This window comes from Vulpes vulpes, chromosome 6 (assembly GCF_048418805.1).
Source record: "Vulpes vulpes isolate BD-2025 chromosome 6, VulVul3, whole genome shotgun sequence".
NCBI lineage: Eukaryota > Metazoa > Chordata > Mammalia > Carnivora > Canidae > Vulpes > Vulpes vulpes.
The window spans coordinates 73,800,119-73,825,422 of record NC_132785.1 but is presented as its reverse complement, the minus strand read 5'-3'; the positions used below and the strand labels follow the sequence as shown (position 1 = coordinate 73,825,422).

At 39.8% G+C, this 25,304-nt stretch overlaps 1 protein-coding gene and 1 long non-coding RNA gene across 15 annotated transcripts in view; one reads left to right on the top strand and one right to left on the bottom strand.

The window, feature by feature from the left end:
• LOC140599350 (uncharacterized) overlaps positions 1 to 13,036 on the top strand; it is a 64,989-nt gene extending 51,953 nt beyond the window's left edge. For both annotated transcript variants that reach the window (XR_012002131.1, XR_012002130.1), the window contains 2 exons: positions 5,913 to 6,006; positions 9,801 to 13,036. This is a non-coding gene — a long non-coding RNA (uncharacterized lncRNA). The remainder of the gene's footprint in view (positions 1 to 5,912; positions 6,007 to 9,800) is intronic.
• NPAS3 (neuronal PAS domain protein 3) overlaps positions 1 to 25,304 on the bottom strand; it is an 832,714-nt gene that overhangs the window by 125,022 nt on the left and 682,388 nt on the right. The gene's annotated exons all lie outside the window — the stretch shown is intronic.

The following is a 25,304-nucleotide window of genomic DNA, read 5'->3' as shown; positions in this document are numbered from 1 at the left end:
TTGAATATTCATGTAAGCCCGTCTTATGGCGAGGAGGAGGAGGCCACTGTCTCCACAGCCTGCTTTGCTTGGTTGTACAGGCATTTCCTTTCCATAGCAGGATGGCCCAAGTATAGCACATCTAGAGCAAGACTGAGTCATGATGTGCCATACCACATTCTTCCTGTGCCCTCAAGAGCTCTTGCGCCAGGATACCCCAGAGTCAACAGTGGATGGAAAGGCTGGCACTGAAAATTTGATTCTCTCATAGTCTTTATGTGTGTGTGATACTAATGGCCACAAAGTGGAGGGGAAACCTCAAACTACTTGGAGTCGTAACTTGACTTAGAGATCAGAATCTTTGCCTCCTATGCTGTGTGATCTTGTGCCATTCACTTAACCTCCCTGGGCTTCAGTTCCCTATTAGGACCTTGCACGGGAAATGGCAGTACTGCTACTCCATGGGACTCTGTGGGGGAAGGGAGGGGGTCCCCTGGAGTGTCCCCCCAATGGCAACAGTGTAAGGTAGTGGCCTGGAGAGTTGAGTTGAAAACAAGACTGTCTCTACCTGCCTCTGAGCCTGATTTTGAAAATCTAGCAAAACCGTGCAGAGGAAATCGCTTTTTTTTTTTTTTAAGATTTTATTTATTTACTCATGAGAGACAGAGAGAGAGAGAGAGAGAGAGAGAGAGGCAGAGACACAGGCAGAGGGAGAAGCAGGCTACACTCAGGGAGCCTGATGCGGGACTTGATCCTGGGACTCCAGGATCACGCCCAGAGCTGAAGGCAGCACTAAACTGCTGAGCCACCCGGGCTGCCCAGGAAATCACTTTTTATGAAATAAGCAACAAGATGCCTACTGCCTCTGCCAAAAAGCTTTTGGTGGATGAGAGTGGATGACACCCAGGCACATATACTCCTATGAAACTCGAGTGAGGAGTTCTTATGGCTTGTGTGGTGTCTGGGAAGTGGCTTTAATCAGAAAGTATGGCCGGAGTGATGTGCACTTTGAGCCCCAACTACAATGATAACACTGGGGGGAGGGGGGAGCTACCGATCACTGTGTACAAGTATTGTCCATACTTTTCTTTGATTGATCCTTGCAACACTCCTTTAAATTCTTCTGATTATTCCTGATTTACAGAAGAACCTGAATACTAGCAAAGCTAATGGTGGCAGGAGAATTTGGTTTGAAGTCTGCTTTGTCACCCTACCACTCCTTGGGCAGTGATTCTGCAGTCAGGGAGGCTGAGCAGGGACCTCTGTGCTCCGCCATCCTTTAGCTTCACTTCCATTAAGGAGAGAGCCCTGAACATCAGGGTGGGAGGAGGCCAGAGGTGCGCAGCCCGCCCAACGCCAGGCCTGAGGGTGCTTTCTGCCTTTAGGCAGAAAAAAGGCATGAAAGCAGGTATACTACATGGACATAGACATGGGGATGGACAAGAGTCTCTGGACCTGGAGTCCTCCTTCTCTTCCTCTTCTTGACATCTTATGTTTGTCTAGCACTTTCAACATTCTTCGCACTGCTTTTCACTTCACTCTATTAGATTTTAGAGATGGGAAAGACCTTAAAAACCATCCGTGGATGTCCTCTTATTTAATAGGTGAGAAGTTAAAAATGCTTCTTCAAATTTACCCAGCTGTTTGCTGGTAGAAGTAGGGCTGGCTGCCCAGTTGGCAAACTCTCAGTTAACCACTTGTCTCACCTCTTGTCTGATCTTCTCTCGTAGGAAGGCTGGCTAGAACTCACCTGCCACTAAATTCTACACCTCAAAGTACACTGCAGGAACCAAGACTAGGGATCTTTCTTTTGATGAACAGACATTACTTCATGCTACCTTGAAACAGGAAAAATAAATAGAGTTCCAATCCAATGTCACTATAGTTAATTAGATACCCTCAAATCCTCAGTTACCAAGTCTTCCCAAACTTGGCCCCAGAGAACTACGACTAGTGTCTCATACACAGGAGATTTATCACAAATGTTTGCTGAATGAATAAAGGACAACTATTTAGGCCTGAAAAAATTTTGCTTTATCTGTGCTTGATTTGGACAAGTTTACATTGGTTCTTTTATATCATTCATGGCATTATTATAACATTATTTGTCCTGTAAAATGAGTTACAATATAGGAACATGATATGTTTATTTTTAATAAGTATTTGTTAAATGCGTGGAGACCTTCTGCCTTCCTTTATAAAAGCCAACAGAGTTTAACTGAGGATAGGATTATAAAAATGCTGGGAAAGGACAGGTTTTTAAGGCACTCTTTAATGCAGCCATTTTTTGTAACCCCCTCTCTGTAATCTGTAACCGAACTGTGGCTAGTGGGTTATCCACATGCTCGCATAGTTTTGTAAAAATTATTTCTTAACTATCTCTTCAAATTAACAGTAGAATTCCGGAAAAATTTCATTTTATATTGACTAGGATCTGCATAATGGAAAGGTAAAGCCTCTCTCCCCTTAATATTGTGTTCTGATTAGTGCGAGTTGCATTGTATGGCAAATATGAGACCTTCTTCATTTTATAATAAATCCAGTCACCTTACGTGGCTAAAGAAAACAAACATGCTATGTTTATTAACTCAAGAAACAGACCCATGAGACTTTGAGCTGTCTTTCTAACCTAAAGAGGAAAAGTAAGCAGTACTGTTTCCAACCTTGCTCACTGGGTCCCCCTTTCCTCTCCCTGAGTGACATGGAAGAAATTCCTCTCTCACATTGCTGAGTGTATTGGGAAACTGCTGAGAATGTGTAAGGGGCAGGCGACAGGCAATGAGTCATAAACAGCCTTATCCAGAAATAGGATTTGGTCTAAACTCCTTTCTCCCTGTGCTTTCCCATTCAACCTACCCTAGATTCCTCCAGAACATACTATGGCCACTAGGGCCATCTGCATAGTCAAGCTAAACCATAGCTTTCCTCGAATTTAATTCACATTCTGTTAGCTTGCATGCAATTTGCACACTAGACACAGTTGATTTGGTAACTCTGAAGTTTCCCAGAAAAAAAATGTAAATATATTATACAGTGGTTTGAGTTGACTTTTCCATGTAGGGTCATTGTATCCTGCTGGTAGATAGGATGGGGCACTAATTTGTCTTTTCATACATCAAGCAAGCATGTCGATAGCCTTTGCTTGGCCCCCTGGGGTGAGCAAATACTTTTTAACTACAGCGATGTACTAACAGTACAAGTCATTGCATTCAGTGCTCCTTTGATTGAGATGGTTTGGTACAATGCGGAACAGGCAGCAATGTCCTCGCCACACTGCAACAACTTAAGAAAGATATTTTTTATAAAGAAAGATCATAAAATCTATTTTTTTCTTCCTTTAAAAATATTTCAGTGTTAGGAATAATACAATGTTCATTTTTATCACGTAAAAAATATTCAAAACCTGCCATTTAAGGTATAATTTCCTAAACCTTTTATATGTGTTTTTGTTTGTTTTGTTTTTTGTTTTTTTTTGTTTTTTTTTTTTAGTTTTTGAGGGCATTGGGATTGATGGGAAGATTTGGAGGCACTGTTGGTTCAGCCCTTTTTCCAGAGTCCTTTGCAGCTGGGCCCTACTCCTACAGGGGATGCCAGCAATATTGTGATAGAAGGTCACACCAGCGAAAGGACTATGTTAGTGGCAAGTGGTTTGGGAAACTAACTCCCAGGTTAGGCTTGCAGATCTCCTATAAGAACCTGGTTAGAAAATCCTGACCCAGGATAAGATGGAAATTCTATCTCAGCATGGCAGGTTAGGATTTGTAGTTTTTTTGGGGTCACGTTTCTATTATTGAGGGATAATAAAGTGATAAAAGAATAAAATATAATAAGATGTGATAGCTTGATTAGCATAGGTTTTCTTTGGATTTACTGGTATCTTAATGCCATCTTCATAACTTCCTACGTACTGCAGAACTCTACTGAATATTTATGAACTGTTTTGACAGAAACTTGATGTTCTTTACTGCTCTGTCTCATTCTATGTATTTGCTGACTTATCTGAAGAAAAAACGCATAAAAGCATTGGGTCTGTTACAGAAATACATGTATAAATTAGTAGAACAAGAAGAAAGAAAGGTTCTATATCAGAACGATGAGGCAGAATGAAAAATCCTTTCAATGTCATCAACTAAGAAAACGAATCCAACTCTCTCCTTACAGATATGTTAACAGAGCCTTCCCTTGGAAGAATTTGAGCTAAAAGATACCACATCTTGTGTTTATCTTCAGAAATAAACATTTTAACTCCTTTGGGAATCAGTAAGGCCAAGTACTTTTCCACTGTTTTTTTTTTTCTTTTTTTTTTGGCGGGGGGGTGTACACTTTTCTAGAACCCTTGGAGCGCCCGACCTGAGATATCTGCAACCATGATATCCAAAGAGAATACTGCATAACCAGTTCTGAACTTTGATTAAGAAGTGCCAGAAGATAATTCCAGTGGATTTCCTAGTTCTCAGAGGAGTAAAAGAAAAAAGCTGTTGGAGAAATGGAATACCAGTGAAAATAAAGAACAGATTGCAGATACAGCTTCGAATTTAGGCACAGTTGTAAGGAACAGTATGCTGCTTTTATGACTCTCATTCCTAATAGTTGAATTGATCAAGGACACTGATTGTTAAATATTCAAAAGTGTTAGGTGGGTCATTACTCAGACTACAGTTGAACATATTTGAATGCTTCTAGATATGGTCTCAGTATAAAACAGATACAGACTTTGAAGACTCTCTCATTTTTTTTCTGCTTAAAAAATAAGTTATATACTCTATTTCATTTTTTCTTCTAGTTTTATGGTTCAGGATTTCTCCATCACCCTATATTATGAAGGCAGTGGTTTTAGAATAGTTTTGATATATCAATATCTTTTTCCTTTCATTAAGAGCCACTGGTTAAAAGAAGAACCTAGAGAATGCTGTAATACTGAAGGGACATTACATCATAGAAATGAGCCCAGGGATTTGCGAAAGTGACTAAATCAAGAAATTTTAAAACCTTGCTTTACAAGGTTCCTATAGTTTTGAAGTTTTAAAGTGTCTGTAGGGCAGGAAAGGCCAACTTCTTAGTATTTATCACAGTGCTGGGAAGGAAAAAAGGACGCAACTGGAGGTTACATCATAGTAAAAAGTGAAATGATGCCAAGAAAGAAGGATTAACAACCTTAAAAAGAACTGAAGTCAATCTCCCTTCTCTGAAGATGAAACAAATAGTAAGATGTCACTTTCAAAGCTTCTTCATTACCTTGGTAATAAGGAAACCAATCGACATAAAATAGTTGATATTGGCATAGTTAATCCAACATCCTCAAATTTTACATGGTTCAATATTTTTCATTTAAATCTAGATACACACTGAGATGCATGTTATGCATGGCCAGGCTTCAGTATCAATTTTTGTTTAATTGTTTTTATTATTCTTACAGTGAATTTTGCCCTTTTTCTTTTGGTCACATAAATAAGAAAAAGTAGAAAATTCTTATACATTAAGACTGATATTGAAATTTTTCCCTGATTCTAAACAGCCCTTTTATTTTCAAGAAAGGTAAAATGGATAAGGACAACAGTAGTAATTACAGGGTTGACCTTTCCATTTGTGTTTTCAAAGTTACACAGGATTATTTTATTCTAGTCATAGAAAAACAATATGGCTTATATGATTAAAACTTTGGATATGTTTCATGTGCACAAATAATAGAGTTAATCATACCTGATTGTTTTTAAAGGGGCTACTCAATGATGGAAGCCCTCACCATGAGCTAAGTCACAATGTTTAAGTGATGCTGTTGAGAGAAGAATGACAAAGAAGAACAAAACCAGAAAAGTTTAAGAAAGATAATTTGTCTGTGTACCTCAAGAGATCCTTATGCAAAAAAAAAAAAAAAAAAAAAAAAAAAAAAAGGCGGCACTTCCTCAACTGACATCTTGGTTCCTCTGATTTAGGTCATGCCATAGCTGCTATAAAGAAAACAACTGGCTCTCCTCTTCCATGTCACTGTGAGGGGTCTTGAAAAATCTCATCCAAGAAAATCACAAGGTATACAAGAATATTTTAGCTATTGCAGAAAGTGTCATATTAATCTGGAGCTCATAGCCCAGAGAAGAGAATAAGAAGGAATAAAATCCTCTGTGCTGTGATCAGTTACTGACTCTCCCAGAACATTTCCTGTTGACATGTTTTAGCACATCTTGGGAGCTTCCTGAAGGCTATGTGGGCACACAGGTCTAGCGTATCACTTATTCCTAGTGAATTACCATAAGAAAAAGTCCTGATATACTTCTATTTTATTTTGGCTGTTGTAACTACCAACTGTGGTAGTGTTTGAGGTTATTTTCTATGAAGCGAGTCAATACCCTGAGCAGTCTCTAGGTGCTATTTTAAAGGAATAAGTTAAATTCACAACTGTTTAATAACAGACTGTGAGTTAGTCTTGTTAGAATAGGGAATGTAAATAGAACTGGCAAGTAGAGAAAATGAGTCATTCCACAGGCTAAAAGCAGTGCTGTGTTTCTTAAGATATTTGAGGGTGGGAATTTGATGGTGGTGGGGGAAATAAACCCTTCTGGGAACCTGATAAAGTTTATTCTTCTGTCTCACTAGAAAAATGCTCTGGTATCACACATATGATTTGGCATTTTATTTTAGGGGTTTCATACACCTCTGGAGTTTATCCATGACTAGTCTCAAGAGCTGGGCAGTCCAATATGGTAGCCACATGTGGCCAGTCTGAATTAGAATATGCTATAGGGGTAAAATGACACTAGGTTTCTGACTTCATGTAAAAAAATAAAAGAAGGCAATACAACATATTTTATATTATTATATATTAAAATATTTTAGATATATCATATACAGTTATCATTAAAATTAATCTCACTTGCTTAGTTTTACTTTTTAAAATATGGCCACTATAAAATTTAAAGTTACAAATATGATTTGTAGCATATTTCTCCTGGACAGTGTTGCTCTAGAACCACAGAATCCCTGGAGTAGAAGAACATCAAGTATTAGAACACCATGAGACTGATGTTCAAGGGAAGAGGTGTGAGAGAATAAAAAATATAAATAGAAGAATGTCTTTAGAATAAAAGGACTGAATTTTTAGATTTAATATACAATTTAAAGACTTTAGTCAATCAAGTATTTATTAGTCATTTGCTCTCTGTAAGACACTGAATTTGGCTTATGGGCATAAAAAGGAACATTAAAACTTAGCATCTGCCCCCCCTGGAGCTTATAATCCACTTTGGAGTGACAGGGCAAACATTTGCAGAGTTAAATGATATGACAAAAATATATGACAGCACAACATAGTATACAAATAAGTTGTAATGAGCATTATTGATTACTCTCTGTTGAATTGGTGAAAATCTTTTTGGAATGTCCTTAAAAATGCAGAGTCATGGGTTCCTACAGATACTGGTTTCATAGATGTGGTGTGGGGCCCCAAATCTTGTATTTTTAAGAAGCTCCTGGGTGATGTGGACCCACACTTTGAGTAGCTCCACGACCCACACTTTGAGTAGCACTGGTGTGGATGAGTCCAGAGGTGAGACTATAAACCTAAAGTGTCTGGGAGGGTAACTCCTATTCTGGTTCTATACAGAGAAGAAAATTAGAAAGGACAGGTGACTGATGAGCAGAAGGGAGCAATCCAAGATACCACAGGGTTCTAACTACACTGGAGCACAGAAGGGCAGGGGGTAGTGTGCTACATAAGCCCAGGACAGTGGGAAGGAAGCATCAGGTAGAGGCTCAATAAACACTAAGATGATTGATCTGGGCCCTAAGGAGATAGATCTATGCTAGTCTTCACTAACCTTTTTATTTTTCCTTTTTAAAATACTGAAAAACAGCTTCAATAAGTCATTTATAGGAAATGTCTTTTTTTTTTTCTTCTCAAGTATGTATCTCAAAGGCAATTGACTCCAATAAACCTAAGGGTGAAATCATTGCCATTTTGAACTTCTTGTCCCACATACTAAAGCCCTGAACCTAAGATTTGTATCTCATTTGTTCCTATACCTAGCATATTGTAATTAATTCAGTTTTTATGATGGAAAGTTTTTATTTCCCATGGGTGAGCACAAAACCTGTGATGCACTGTGCAGTTTTTAATCTAGCTCCTTTCTTCTCCAAAGAGACTTAAATAGGTTTGTTGTCTGTTTACCTGACCATGCATCCAGCAACAGAGGTATTACCCAACTTCTCCTCCTAGGACAGACAGAAAGAGCTCAAGATAAGGAGCAGCTGGTTCATGCTGGGTAACCATAAAACTCAAGGTGTTTGATCTATTATCCCAACACCAGCCACCTTAGCTACCTGCATGTTTCCAGATACGGCTCAATAACTGAAAGACTCTTTCAAAGTGGTGCTCTGGATGTGAATCAACAGTTACTTGTAATGCACATCTGTTTCTATAAGAGAAGCATTGGTATATTGGAAATTAGCCAGACAAATCACCTGTAGTGTGGTCCTTTACTGATTTTAACTAAATTTACCAATTCATTTGACAAGCTTTACATAGTTATCAAAACCTTCAAGTTTTACCGTATCCCATCAGTTTTGCTTTAAAAACCAAGAGCAGAACAAAAAACATATTGGTTGAGAAAGGTTGGGGGTGGGTGGGAAGAGAGGGGTGAAAACTTATCAAAAGTAAAATTGGATTAAGAGTCAATCAAAATCCAACTGTGAATTTATCATTTCAATGAATTTCAATGAATGGTTTAAAATCTGTTTGAAATCTATTTGAAAATGAATATGTAATAATATAGACATATCTCCTTTTCAAAGCCAGTATTGTCAGATGTATTCGGAGCATTATAATTCATGAACAGAGTAGATGACTATTTGAAAAGTATTAAAATGAGCTGACTTTTCAATACAAGTGTCTTCACAATAAGTTTTTCTATTCTGGGCAATTCAGAAATGTAGACAATTGTGCTAGAAAAATAATATGTATTGTAATATTCATTGTACAGTAGTAGTGTAGTAAGTGGCAATTCTGGACATTACAAGAGACACAAGGATTATTTTCTGTGATTGCACAGAGAATACTTGGATTTCTTGTGAAGCTTTTGCATTGGAAATGAGATTCATCAGTCTGAACAGGGCAGGGTTAGAGCCCTTAGCAACATGCTTATTTTGTAGAAGGTCACTCAATAATAACTTCCTCTGCCCTCCAAGCTTATTAAGACTGACTGGCATATATTAATGAAAACACCTGATTCTCCAACCATAAAACCCAGACAAAGACTTTATTTTAATATTAAGGAAGGAACCCTTAATTAGCAGGGTTTCAAAAATGTCAGCTTCTTCTATTAGCTGTTCTGGTCCATCAAAGCCATAATCCCTACTGTCAAATTTCATCACATGATAGACAGTTTGCCGGCTGTCTTTTTTTTTTTTTTTTTAACTGATCATACTGACTGAAGCTTTTTAAAAATTTTTTATTTTGCCATCACATTTAACAACTCATTGTGCATTTGCCTGTTACACTCTTGATTTTACCACTTCCAAAGAGTCTTAGCACATGTCAGCTCAAAAAGGTGGGGGGAAACACTGCAGAAACACAAGTATTACATGTGAATACATATGCATTCTTAGACATATAATTAAGGATTCTTGGAAGACCTGGGCTTGCTTATATTGATTGCCTTCGCGAGTATGTAAATGTGCTGTCCCGAAAACACAGACAAATAAAACAGTCTCAGAGATGATTTCCCATTTTTGATGTGTCAAGGAGAAGGGGGCAAATTCTAAGGAAGAACCCAGGATTTTTAAGGTAAACATTTATCACTGTTAACCACTAACATACCTATCTGTTGCAGGAAATTCATTGGAGCATCTATGGCTTTGCATTGCCCTTCAGAAGCAAGATAAAATGACTGCACCCAGCAGGACAGAATAAATACATAGCTCTTAAAGTATTTGGGTTTTAATCTGATTCAAAACATTTGCTGTTGATTAAATCCTTTTGCAAATTGAAAATTTCATGCTATCCATACCGAGAGGAATATAAAAACACAAAACCAAATCAAAACAAGGATGACTCAAGGATTTCATGAGCAACTTTTGTGAAGACTCAGCTGCAGCCTTCTTTATCCATGAAAGAACACGAAAGCCTCAAGGGCAATAGTTTCAGTGTTTTGGAATGAATTCTGATGAATAAAATCTCAAGAATGAACTGATGGAGATGGCTGGGACCTGGCAGCTTAAACTGCTAGAGACTGGTAAGCTTGTACCTATTCTCTTTCATGAGGATCTGGGACTGCATCAGAAAACACAGCATGTTTTCTCAGCTCACCCATTTGGCATCACCGAGCCAGTGGGCAAACTGCATCCATTTTTACTAGCACCCAGGTATTTGTTTTCCTCATAGGCTCCAGGCTAGAAGGGATATCCCTCTTGTAATCTTGCATATCTTTGACTTATCCATTTCCTCCATCGGGAAAACCCCAGCTCTTCTCTGAGCTTCAGGAGAACCGCCCAGGGAGGAGCTGGTATGATCTCAAACCTCCATGCCAAATCATGTAGAGGTTTTCACATTAGTGAACCTCACTCGGTTTCCCTTCAGCCTTACATGTCTAAGGACACAAAACAAAGCCAAATAATCCCAATTTCAAGTCACTAATGAGTCATTATTCCTGTAATGCTACTTTCTTGCTTCTTTAAGATGAAATCGAGATTGTTGAAGGTATGTTTTCTGGTAACCTATTAACTGAATTTACAGCCAACCTTTTCATACAATCTAATGGCTATAGGTGACTGTCCACAATTACAGAGTCTCTTGTTCTAGTTTTAATTGCATCATTTGGAAATAACGTCTAATAGCTGAGACTGATGAGTTCCTGCCTTTTCTGCTGAACATTTAAAGAGGCACCTTCCAGGATAGCCAGACAAGAAGGGCATGTTTCTTAGACTAAAAACATTTGTTTAGGTATTTGGGACAGGAGGGTACAGTTTAATGAATAATGGTATACACAAAGTGGGCTATGTTTTGGAAGGTTTTCTAATATTTACTTTGACATGCTTCTAATGGAGAGTATTTGGTTAGGAATGCAGCCTCTAAAGGCACATGGCCTGGGATCAAAACCATTACTCACCTTGGGCAAGTTACTCTACTGTTTCCTTAACTATAAAATACAGGTAAGTAATGGTTTTCTACCTAACAGTTGTCAAAATTAAATAAGATAACACATGCAATGTGCCAAACAAAGCATATGGCATATACTTAGTGATCAGTGAACATCACCTGTTAATTCATTGGAGTAAGCTTCCTGAGGGCGGAAGCCATTTCTGTCTAATTCCCTGGCCCAACTCCCCAGTAACACAGTAGGTATGCCCTTTATGTTAAGTGAGTGAATAATTAAATAGCATTGCAATTTTATTGAGAAATGAGTGGATTTCAAGGGTTTGGTAAGTGTCTGAATCCTAGAGTAATATGGTGGCTTTCTGATTTTGCTTCTTCATTCATCATATTAATAGAAGCCCATCTTGGGCTATCAAGTCTGATCTGCTAGGACTTTCAATCAATACTGCTTTACAGTTGTTAGGACCTCAACAAAGCCATCTGAGTCTGATTCAGAAGCACATTAATAAAGTGGGAGATGGTAAGTGGGAGATGATCATGAGTTTCAAGCTGAACCGAAAGATAAATACCCTAGGTCTTTCTGGGCTCATGGATCCTTTGAGACTCTGATGAAAAGCATAATCTTTTTCCTCAAATTCTCCCTGGTATGGCAGATAATGAGGGAGCCTACTGATTCTTGGAGCCAAATTAAGGAGCCCCTGAGGTACCTCGGAGGCACTACACTTTCCAACTAGAACAGCTCTATGTTGGTGTGGTTTGTTTTGGGTCTTTCGAAAAGGTCTGGCTTGAAAGAAAAACTGTACTGGGAGGAGTAGTGTGAGAACCATAGTCCTTGACTTGGTGCCATAGTCCAGTATGTCAGGGTATATGGAAGCAGAGTTTTTGAAAGAGAAGAAAAGGACATAAATGGAAAGACCACGTTAAGGTGATACTATTAACATATAAAGGCATGACATGAATTACTGACATAAGCACTAGCCTGGGAAGCAAAAGTCTGTTTTTTTTCCGTCCTCCCTTGTCACTATGGATTCTTGGAATGAGGGTGGACAAGGCACTGTACCTTTTTTGCCTCTCCAGTTTATAACTTGTAATTGTGAGGGATAATCCCTTCTTCCTATGCTGGTGACAGAGAGTTAGCTAGCACCCAAAAAATGTTTGAAGTACCTAAAAAATTCCCCTCGATTTATACAGTGTCTACTTACATAAGAATGGAAGCCTCAAAGGTGAAAGAAACAGTGACAGGGAGCTCATGCAAGGCTTGCTGCCTTTTCAGGCTGAGAAACAGGAAAGTAGTGCAGTTGGCATCCCAGAAAATCAATACCTAAGATTTGTAGGAGCTTTGAGGAGTGTGCACTTCGAATAAGAGGCAATCTTTGGTTGGAAAAGTCAGCATTTCTATCACCTCCTGCAGTCAATTTGACATTCCTCAGCTGGAACAGAATGTTATCTATCCACTGAGATGTGTTCCTTCCCACCCCCCACTGTAAAGGTAACACTATTATCTTTTTACATAATGTGCATAATTAATGTTGTGTGTTTGGATGATTTTATGTGCAAAATATATCTGTGGGGACTATTTTCTGCCATTAGCGGCCAGAACAGTGTTGAGTCATCAGGAACTGGTCTGGGGAGGTATTAATGTAGGGATGGATAAAATATGTACTGACTCCCCCATTCTCTCTCTTTCTTAAAATAATTTATTGTGTGCTGTAGGAAAATTTTCTCTAACCAGTGTTCATCTCCAGTCTTAAGAAAGTCATCCTTGTAGGAGAAATAGAAATGACCTGTTCCAGGAACTGAAGGGTTGTAACACTTTTCTACTGAGCCACTGTCACACTTCTTATTAAACCCTTTTCTAGAATGCAGGCTTCTTAAGGTCTGGGATGATATCGTACTTATCTTTATGGTTCCCAAGATACCTAGCACTGTGCTCAATAAACATTTGTTGATTTGATTAGACTGCTGATCTCAAAATGCTTTCTGGTGTGTTGCCTGCCCCCTCCCTGAAACCCTGGGTTGTTACCACTGTAAATCAGAGCGAAGACCTGAGATCCTGAACTTGAGGGGGTTGCCAGCCCCACATCGGGTGCATGATCAGGGCAGAGAATCACTTCTGCCTCACACTCCATTGCTCTGCTTTGAGACACTGCATTGATTGGACTTGGAAAGGCCAGGGTTTAAAACCTAGCTATGTCCACGTCTGTGTGAGCCTGAAGAACTTGCTTTAACCTTTCCAAGCCTCCATTTTCTCACCTGTCAAATGGAGATTTTGCTGCTTGGGACTGTTGAGATGAGTAATGTGCTTGGCATACAACAAGCAGTTAATAAACAGTAGCCATAATAATAATTATGTCTACTCTTTCACATTGAATCAGGATTCATAAGAAAAACCAATACGTGCCATATCATGGGCATAATATTTTGCAAAATACTTAGAAATTTCCCAAGCTGTTACAACTCATGTTTTCAATGTATCTCAACCATAATCTCTTCAAGTACATCTGGTTGTGAAAACAGCCTGATTAGACAGTGGGAATTTGATACTATGCTTATTTTTTTGCCTAGTGAGCACAACAGTACGAATAGGGAGCAGCAGGGGAACACCTCAGAGTGCAGTTGGGGGCGGACCCACTAAAGTAAGACGACTGGTGGCCCCAGAGGGTAGACTATATTCTCAGGAACTGTTCTCATGATTTATTATTCCTCCTCAGAGTGAAAGAAAACAGGGTATGGTATTTATTTTCAAACAGAAATGAAACTAGATGCAAATGGCATGACGTTTACCAACTCTGCAGTTTTCTGAGACCATGGGATGAAATATTGAGACCGGCCACCTTAGACATGAGGATGAAACAGGGACTCCAGAAGCTTTGTGCTCATCAGATAAGGGGGCTATAGGAGAAAGGAAAAGCAAACAGCAATAATAGCAAAAACTAAATGGAAAAGGATTCTTTTGGCTTTGTGAGTCACCTGCATCCTTTTGCAAAGCTGAGTTAATGTCCCTCGTCCTATTGGCATTTGTACAATTTCTTCAATTTCATAGCTCTCTCTCACTCACTGTCTTTAAGTCACATATTTTGGCTTTCATATATTCAGACAAGAATGTTGGAAGTATGCGAGTTGTATTGGGAGGAGGGAGCAGATCGCAGAGCCCAGAGCAGAACCACCAGTATTTAAAGAACAAGACCCAGCAGCCACCCCTCTGCCCCGCACCCCCCTCCATGACCTGCCCTCCCCACAAGACTGGCTCTCACTGTCTCAGAGGCATCTGGCAGGGGTGGGAGGTTGGGGGGTGGTTTGGGGAGAGGGGAGACAAGAAGGCCACAGCAGCAATGGTTTTATGGTTCAATGATGTCAGAAACCTCTATGATTCCATCACCAGGAATGACTGAGGGCCATGTATCTATATGCCACACTGCCAAAAGGAACCAGGACCCTAGGAAGTGCCTTCCCAGTATGGGAGAGAGGGAGAAGGGGACAGAGAGAGATGGTGGAGTTGGACATTGAGGAAGGGGGAAGAGTGTGGAGGCAGCAAATGTGACAGGCCCTGGGGCTCTGAGCAAGGCAGTAAACACATGGCAGACCCTAACCATTAAGATGCTCTCCAGTCGCAGGGCTCCTCCTCCCCACAATTCCCAGCAGAATTATTGGCACAGGGAGAGTGGGGAGAGAAGGACAGCTGGTAGAGGGCTCTGAGGCCAGGCCACCCCAGGTGGTCCCTACTTCGGGCCTCAGCTCCCACATGGCCCAGGGTGCAGAGTGGAGAGGCAGTGACCAATCTTGCAACTGACCCATGCAGGGAGAGCTGCTGGAGGGCCTTCCATCTGGAGTGCAGGGTAGACCAGTGGTCTGTAACTACACTGTGCGACTGGGGGCCTCCTCCCAAAGACCCCCCGGGAGAGGACAGCGGTGAAGAAGACAAGGAAAGTGAACAAGAGGAGACCCAAGGTCAGCAGCCACCTCAGCTCCAGTATCTGGTATTTTAATGACCCACCCAGATGCCCAGAAAACCCTAAATCACAAGATGGCAAGGACACAAAAGCAGCCAATTCAGCTGAGGATCCGTTCTTTCTGAGGTGGAGCAGGGTGGGGCTGAGTAAATGCTGGCTTACCATCCCTACCACCATCCGGTTTAGTCATCCAACAAGAAGAAACGAACATGAAATTCCAGCAATAAGATAATGAACAAAAGACTGGAGTTGAGGACCTTAAGTGTTTGCTTTTTGCCCACTGATCAGATAACTAGAACCATCTGCATTATCTGTGTGGTATGGGGTTATTATTTTTAACCTTAAGGACATCTCTTTTTGGTAATGACAAATACTTTTTCTTTTCTTTTCTTTTCTTTTCTTTCTTTAAAAGCCTGGCTTTTCTCAATATACCTTTAAAGATCTTTAAATTGTTTCCAGTCTGGTTAAGTTGAGAGTTTCAAGAACCTCATTTTTAATTTGTGGTAAAAGTTTACAACTTGATTAAAAAAAAAAAATCAAACAGTAGTACTGGTTAATAAAGGTCTTAATATAATAAAAAGAATATTGTAAATATGCTATTGTTTGTATGAATTTCCTTCTACTAGAAGGGAAGGTATACATCTACCCTATTGTGTAAAACATTTCATAAAGCCACGTGTACAAGCACAAGAATTGAGCTGGCTTGCTCTAAAACAAATAATGCAAAATTTACTAATAAAGTTATAGGGAAAATGGCTATGCTGTCTTTTACTTAATCCCTTTTCGGGTTGCCTGGGTGGCTCAGTTGGTTAAGCATCTGACTCTTGATTTCAGCTTAGATCATGATCTCAGGGTGGTTAGATTCAACCCCTCCCTTGGGCTCCCCGCTCAGTGGGAAGTCTGCTTCTTGCCCTCTGCCCCTCCCCTTGCCCTTGCTCCAGGGTGCATATGCACATGTGTACGCATGTGCTCTCTCTCTCTTGAATAAATAAATTAATCTTTAAAAAAAACTTTTTCTAGTTTGAGCTGATCTACAGTGGTCTTTGGGAAAATTTGGACACACCCGAGAGAAGGTGAAGGAGATGTGGATTCCAGCCACATATTTGAGACAAACTCTGTTATTGTGTGTGGGTTATTTATTCTCTTTAGGTTCAGCACGGTTCTGTATAAAAGAAAGGACTGAATGAAAAAGATGGTCTATATACTCTACCTCTTTGAACTGGATCTTCCTCAATTTTAAAATGGAATACTTGTATTTATTGTACTAGGTATTTTGCAGGCTAAATAAGGTTATGTGTGTAAATTAGCATGGCAATGTCCAGCGGAACATATGTACTCAAAAAATCCTGGTCTTCCTCTCATCTCTCATTTTAAGTTTCTTTCAGTTTAGAACACTTTGGAATAATCTGGAACATGTGTTGATCTTCATTAGCCATGTTCTGGAATAAGGCTATTATTGCAATAGATACACCTGGCATCCATTCCCTGCGAGTGACTTGACACACGATTTTTAGAATCAAGGGTCAAACTGACTCTCATCTTTCCAGTGCTGAAAGAAGCCCTATATAAATCATTCGAAATATAAATATTTATTCATCAACAGTTGGCTAGTCAGCAGCATGGTATGCTCTGTACATATTTTGATAGCAGATGGTTTATATTTTTTAAACTTAAGCTCAACAATAAAGGCAGAGGTAATGTCCAAAAAGTTTAAATGCCTTTTCATTATTGGAATGTGCCTATTTTTAGAGCTACAAAGCCCAAATCTTTGGGAATAAAAAAAAAGAAAAGAAAAGAAAAGAAAGAAAGACAAGACCCTAACCACCACTTTTTTTTTTTTCCCCACCATTAGGAAAGGTTATGCCATAAAGGGTGTATCTGGTAGTCTCAGAGAGTGAACTGAAATTTGTCTAAGATGCGAAGGAGACTCTGGTAATACTGGCAAATTCAGGGCCACTGTAGCAGAATTAATACAATGTCAATTTTTCTTTGTGTCTGTAACAGTTTCCTATTATCCTGATAAGTGGGTAGCCATTTCCCTTCTTTTATTGATATAGCTGTGAAAAAGAATTAGATTTCAACACTTCTGTAACGGAGATTAATTGATTGATTAGATTATTAATTAAATATTCCATTAAATTTTCTTTTGAAAAAAAAAATGGCACAGGATTGTGAATTCCCTAAGGTTTTTTTTTCCTGACCCATGTTAGAATAAACAAGGAAATGCATAACTAAACATCGTATCTTATCTTGTGAGAGAATTAAGCAAGCAGATACACTGCTATGTAGAAAATTTACTCTCTGCTGGCTGACTGTCTTATAAGACTACTTTATCCACATCCCAGTACAAAGCGAAGAGACTTTTCTCCTTTGTGAATAACACACAGAAATCAGTAAGCAGCTAAGAAAATAATTTGGGCATCGCACAGCTAGGCACATGTATCTGTCTCTACACAAAAACAGGCCTGTTTTAGTTGGGAATAAAATGGTTTACCTAAAACTTCCAATCATGCAGTGTTTCAGGGATCTGTGGAAAAATAAAAACAGCAAGTGGCCTTTCAGGTAACCCATAATTAAAAGCAATTTTGAGCTGTCTTTTCAGGGAACCTACCCAGGGGAAGTATTTGCTACCTGTTTGACCTTCACGATTGTGAGTCCTTGGCAGTGTCAACGACCCTCTGAACTGAATTCAAAACTAATCTCTGACAGAAAAAGAGAAACAGAATTCATGCAAATCATATTAATTCCAACATTTCCCCAGTGAGCTGGGTATAAACTACAGCCTAATTAAATATTTTTTAACGATGTGAGTAATTTTTGCCAAGGGGCGGATTCAGGGGAAAATTTAATATGAGATCACAAAAGCTGTTCCCAGCGTTGATTCTGTAAATTAATGACTATCTGCCTTATGATAAAAACATGCTGCCAAGAATGAAAATGAAGTCGGCAAAGCTTGCTCTATTTGTCTAACAACCAAATATACAGAATGCAAAACTTTAAAGGCAATGGGAAATTTCCATTGTGTTTGTGTGATATATTCAGGATAAAGATGCACCATGCTGACAACCCAATAACCAGCTTTAAGGCATTGTCAGCAATATGGGGCCATTTTTAGGTAGTTGCTGTCAAGGTCCAGGGACATATTTTAAAGCAGCCACTTTGTTAAAAAATTTATATACGACTTGTTTCCAAAAGAGAATTAAGGCAGCTCACAATAAGAGACATACGCACAACGTTCAAGCCAAAATGGAAGGTCAGAAATATATCAAGGGCAAGTACTCAATTATTTGGTACAAATGTTGCCAGCATTACAGCTCCATGGATTCCTTCCTCGGACTGACCATTTCCATACCCATCTTGATCCTCAGGGCAGTTCATTCTGGAAACCTGAATTGGATTGCTGTCCAAGGTCATGGGGGTGAAAAATGGTGGGGAATACAGTAAGCAAGGGGATGATGTCAACACAGCCCTGGGCAGCTTACTGCATCTGAATCTATACATGGCAGTAGACAAGAGGGGGCCCGGTAGAGAAGGCTTTTCATATCTGCTTAGGTCCAATTTGAGAACGGAGCCTCCCCCCTTGTGTTCAGGCGCCTGTTTTTGGAGGCAATTTGACAAAAAAGTGACCTGGCATATGTTACAGGATAGCCAGGCACAGTGCCTGAATCAAAGCCCGGGGAAAAGTCCCTCAGCTCACTTGGCTTCGTGAGGGCAACCTGCTTCTAATGACTCCTGTAGTTAACACCCAGAAGATGCTGGCGGTCCCCTGTGACAGATGACTTGGGCTCTGCTAGCCTGTGGTCATTAGGCCAGCCCATCACAAGGGTTTTAGGAGCTATATTTATTTAAATTTCTGTCGGTGCCCAGTGATGGAGATTGAATTTACAGTCTTTCAATTAGAAGGTCATCTGTGCTAACTACTGCACCACTGCCTCATTATAATCATAAAATTAGTGAGAAAAGACTGGCATGAGTAATATGGCAACACCGGTTTCAGAGGTGAAAAGGTGCTGTTTCCTCGGGTTACAGCAGAAGAGAATGCAACAGCATGCTCTTGATCAATAAATATTCCTATTTAGAGCAAAGAGAAGTCCTTGAAGCCCATTACAACCAGATAGAAGGATGGTAAGATCATTTTGTACCAAAGACATACAAATACACACCGTGACTGTATTTACCTAAAGAGAGATTTTTCCTATTTACACACAAATTTTCCTTGCAAATTAAATATGAGTAAAAGTAGCTTAGCTTTTGGTTTTTAACCCTATGTGTCAAAAATCCAAGTTTATCTTTAGTAAGCAATGCAAAATAAAACAAATGCAGCATGGGCAAGGCTGAGGTGGGGAACGGGTTACAGCCGTTTGTACAGGTAGCAGTGCTAAGTCTTATCGTGTTTAAACTTTCACGTAACTATTGTGAAGTGGATGCTATTAACTGAATCATTGGGTGTTACTTAATTAGTATTTCTGCACACTAGAAATGTTATTTTAAGACCAGAAAAAGGAAATAAGCCACCAAATGCAGCTTAATCCAAAATTAAAAGGGAAAAACATTTGAGTGTTTACATCTATCAGGGGCTTCTCAATGAGTTTTCTCATCTAATCCTCCCGATGACCTTGTGCGAAGGGGCAATATTATCCTTAATGTTACAGGGGAAACAACAGAGATGTAGAGAAAAGGCATACTTCTCAGATCCGCAGCCTGGAAATAAATGATAGGGCTGGGCTAGAGACCCAACTCTGACCCCGAAGGCCACACTTGTTTCTGGACAGAATTTGTATCCTAATTTTGATGTATTAATTGAGATGGTACTTACTCTAAGTACATTTCAATTTCCCTAACCTGGGGAGATGGTCTTGAGGGACACTGTTCATGTGAAGCTTAACAACTTTTGAAGAACTGGTTTCAGGGAGGAAAGAATGATCCTCACTCTGAATTCAACAAATACCCACCGCCCACCTCGGCTGGGGCAGGTGCTCCCTATGTGCTGCCGGGAACCAGGATGAACGCAGAGGACCTCTGCTCTCTACCTGACAAGCAGTCAGGGAACCAATCAATTGACTCAAGGCGGCAAGCAGGAGCCCTGAGTCAGTGGACAGAGGCACTGAGGGGGGCCCTGAATCTATGCAGAAAGGAGAGAAGAAAACAGGACGGTGTCAACTATAGAAGATATGACACTTTCTGCTCAGGTACAGGCCTGGTAAACCAAGTCAGAAGAGGCAGAGAGATGGTTGCAGGCCTGTCTTAAAAGATGGCCACAGTCTTTGTCTGGCTTCCCTCTCAATTTCTGGTTGTTTTTCCAAGTCTCTCTCGCTCCCTCCCTCCTCTCTTCTCATTCCATGTTGCTGGCATCCTATATGGGCCTATAACAAGCATTGGCGTTGCTTGCAGACTGTTGGCTCCAGCCTGGGCACTGCTCTTGCAGCAACAAGGACCCGAGTCCTCACGAGGGATAGGCCGGCGCTCCTGGCACAGGCACGGGCCTGGCACCAAGCAGCCAGCGCAGAATGAAGGATAGAAAGGAGAAGAGCCTGTCTATCTGAATTCCCCCTGGAAGGGATATGTCATCTAGTAGCGGTGGCAGGAACAGCGTGAGGGGATTTCTTTTATTCTACAGCCTAAGTGCAGGGCCCTTGCAGAGGGCTGTGCTCGGAGGAGGGGAAGATCAGAGGTGAAAGCGATGAATAATGTGCACGTGACCCAGTGACAGATCACTTGTAACAAATGCAGGATGACCCTCTGAAGCTCAGAGTGCACCAGAGCCTCCCTCTAATTAAAGATAATCCAGAATTATCATGTTTAATTATTTTCAGAGGCTTCTTTGAGGTGTTATTATTTATTTATTTATTTATTTATTTATTTATTTATTTATTTATTTATTTATTTATTTATTTATGTCTCAATTAGGGTGAGAGGTATCTCCAACTGCAAAGGGCAAAGGCTGATCTACAACCAGAAAGCAAACTTAAGAAGCTATGCTGGATCTTGTTCCACAGTGCACACCTGCAGCATCTCTCGCTCTGTGGCAATAATTCTAGGTGGGTCTTCCATGCTTCCTGGCCAGGTTCATAGGGCATATTCCTTACCTACAAGCACCTCTGTTCTCTTCTAATAAGTTGGTGCTGTTAAAAGCTGTAAGATTTTCTTTGATTTGTTTTTAGAGTTTTCTCAAAGTGAGGTCTGAAGATCACCTGCATCTGCGTAAAAAATGCAATATCATCTAGTCTTCTTAAAAACATTTTCCTGTTCCATTGACAGAAGGAAACAGACTGTCTTGGGATGGAGTCAGGAATCTGCATTTTAAACAAGACTCTTAGGGTATCTATCTCCACATTAAAGTCTGAAAGCTGCTTGCTGGATGGCTTGAGCTTTGCTAGAGAATTCATTCTTTAAAATCCCTGGCTCCTCTTGCCTTCTGTACTATAACCAGCCCAACATGAACTTGGTGTCTCTCTCTCTCTCTCTGCAGTCATGCACCTTGAATATCTCATCATTTCTATTATCGTTTCTGATGCTCTATTTGTCATTTCCTTTGTTGCTTACAGTCTGTTTCTTCAACTCTTCTGATTCACTTTGTTTTCTTCCAAATTCTGTCCCTCTCTCTACCCTCACCTCTTCTGGCCTTTCTTCTTAGCTTGCAATCACTGACATGAATATGTTTCCTCCGTCTTTCTTCTTACTGCTTACCACGGAATTATTAAAATTCAGCTTTGTTCTTCTACCTCATGAAGCTTTCCTAACAAAAGGACTAAAACAGTAAGGTTTCAAGCATGTCTTATGCAATAATCAACTTTGAATGGAGTTCATAAGACAATCCTTTGGCCATGATCTATCAGAAAAATCACAGTATCTATAAGTCTATCTTGTTGCCTGAGACAGGAATGGCATCTTTTATACATTTGCTCTAATACCATACTGTTGGGCTTCCCAGACCTATTAAATCAGATTATGAATAGTTTCCAGCTTTATGGAACCCTCTATAGTAAACTATGCTGGCTTTTCAATGTCATTTTCTCTTGAGCTACTTCTGTTAGCTAGTACGTTGAAACCATCCTTTTGAGGTGGGAACATCTGGGCAACTGCTCTAAGTATCATGTTTCTGTTAAACAACTATACATGGGTAATTGAGACCGTGGGTTTGCTTTGCACAGGTGTTAATTGTCCACTACACCAGGACAGGAGGTGTGTGGAGAGAGATGTTCCCAGCATTTCTGGGTACTCTCCTGAGATAAGCAAAATGTCTAATGCAGTGGGATTGCCACATCAATGAATATATAACCTATGGACTGCTGCCTGTTGCCCTGGGGAATGGAAACAAGGCAAGGACATCTGTGGTTGGAATGACCTCAAATTTGAGTTATTACTTGTATGAAGTACCTCCCTCCATTCCCCAATTTTAACTTCTTGGGGACCTGGGTACTTCTCCTGAATGAATTTCTCAACAGAGGGGAGACTGCAAGGCAAGGGCACACACAGTTATCTGCTATTCAGCTAGAATTCTGGTGGTAGTACCAGGCCATACCATGCTCCTGTGGTACACAGCAGCACCAGGGCAGTGTTGACAAATTCAAGTACATTCAGAGCAAATAGCCAATCGAGATAGGAGGCAATTGAGATTCTGGAGGGTTTAATTTATGATGATGGACCATGAGGCTAAATGAGGGTGGTTTGGTCAAATGATGCTGAGAAGGAAAGCAGGATAAATGTCTTCCCCCGCCTTCCCACTCAGGGGTGATCTGAGGGCCTCACTTTTCCCAGGAGCACTGGGACATACTCATATCTGTGCCAATCCAGGGGACAGAATCACTCTGTGCTATCCCCATCAGCCAAACTATAGCACTTCATCACCACGCACAAAATACATGCTTTATTCTCACTTGAATTCTATCAGTTGGGTCTTCAAAGATGATTTTTTTTTTTTTTACTTTTTATTGAATTTCCATAAGGCCTTCCTTTCTAGGAATTTAATATTATGAAACATGTTTTCACTGAAACGTGTTTTAAAACATTAAATAGAGTGTCAAATGATACACGTAGAAGTTATTTTCTAAAAGTCACACAGTTGGAAGGATGTATACTTTTTTATGTGTATGCAGTCCTCTTTGGAACTGAGTTTTCAATGGACCTAAAATTTGGTTGTAATAATTTAGAGGGTTTACATTCACAACGTAGAGCTGGTCACACCCACGAGATCAACATTCCTTCTTGTAGTTGTCAGACAGCCCTCAGATAAATTCATCTCACTAAGCTTGCTCCCTGGTGGGTTTGGCAAAAGGGTCCTTCACCCCCACCCTGCCCTGCAGGCTGCTGGTCTCCTCTGTTCCTTAGCCTTCTCATCTTAGACTCCTAAGCCTTTTTTATAGCCTGGGGGCAAGATAAAAGTGAGAGGTCCAAGAGAGAAAATGGTGGCAGGGGAGGTAAAATAGGTTGTCATCAAGGAACGGTCTTCAGTGACTGTAAGTTAATGAACCCACCTTGCATCTGTAGCTGGAAAATTACTTTTGCAGATAATTTCAAAAGCAGTTAGCAAAATGTTTATACTTATAGGGAGAGTCATTTAAGTGAACATATATCTATGGGTTTAGACATGTTTATCTGGGTGCATGAGTTCTAGAACTTAAAAAAAAAAAAGGGTTAATGGAAGGAAGAATCATTGATGGTTGAAATCAACCACGTAGTGGAACATGCGAGATGTTCTCCCATCTCCATCTGGGATGGAGAGTTGGGGCTTGATGATTCAGGACTCAGCTCACCCCTGAATGCTTCCCAGTCTGGCTACCATTTAAACTACAACTTGGAGGCATCCTTGACATCATGAAATAATAACGTGGCACTGAGTCAGAGGGTGAAATGATCTCTGTAAATCAGAGTGGTTTCATACACTTAAAATTAAATTGGTCCAAGGGGAAACAGTGGGTGTTAATGAGATGGTAATTCAGGAAGGAATAAAGACTTGGTCATTCAGTAGAATGACCAACAACTGGATCTTAACTTTTTGTTTGTTATAGGGAAAATGCAATAAGAAACTGAAGGCAGCCTACTGTTATCAAGGAGTGACAGTGACCCAAGTAGACTTCAAAGGTGCTGGTCAAAAATATTACTAAAGGAAGTTTTCTTATTTTCATGACCTGGCTACAGTATCCCTTCACCATTTACCCAGAAAAATATAATGGAGTAATTGAGAAGATACAATAAACTGAATCAATGCTCTTATTGTGTTGCTCCATTTCATGCATTTTAGAAGAATTTATGCTCTGCAGGGACTTAGACTATCTAGTTCATTAAGTTGGTATGTAGTCATTCATACCACATAGTTGGGCATAAACACATAAGGACATAAACACTGTTTCCATGAGAACATGATGCACCTAACTTTGACATCATTTTGGTCAACAGCACTTTTCCCAGAAGTATTACTAAAAAGGACAGCTCATACTGCACAACACTGTCCCCTTATTGTTATCACAATGTATGCACAGGGACAATAATAATCCTTTCTATACTGAACATGCAGGAGGTAGGTACATAGAAAATACAACTGCAGGATCTGCTGGTGATGAATCCCACATTTCTGAGTCCCTGTATCCACAGAGGTCTACTGATGGCCATGAAAATACTAAAATGGTGATTTTATGATTGCAATTTTAATAAAAAGGCCATGTTCAAGTTTTTGGGTACTAAAGAATTGCTAATACAGGAGAAGATGCTTAAGTGACAATGAGTACCACTCTGCTGGCCTATAGGTTTCAAAGACAACAAACAAAGACATTTTCTAAGTTGTTCTGGGAGGCATTTGGTAAAGAGGGGATGTAGGTATATAGAAATCTTCAAGTTTTGACAATTTGCAAATGGAAGAGCTAGAACATCTCTGTGGTAATAAATCTATGTCTTATAGAGGACCAAGCCACGAATCACTGAGATCACATGAATATGTATATCTTACTTCTACATTTCATGATTACTTAAACATGTTATGAAATATAAAAATAGCAGGATCCAGAAATATTGCTAAATTATTTTGATAACTTTAGTTGTATCAACCAATCATTTATACAGACATCCACTTACTAGGCAAAATGAATGGCAAATACACAGAAATTCTGGAGTTGAATAGTATGACTCAAGATTATAGATGGAATGTGTTAAAGATACAACCTTAACTAATTTAAGAAAAGTTAAAGCTAAGTTTAATACAGGCATTCTGATAGATACCATTTCCCCTATCCCTTTGTAAATATGGTATTATACACATAATGAGTAAAACAAGGCCCACTGAATAAGTAATTTTGTTT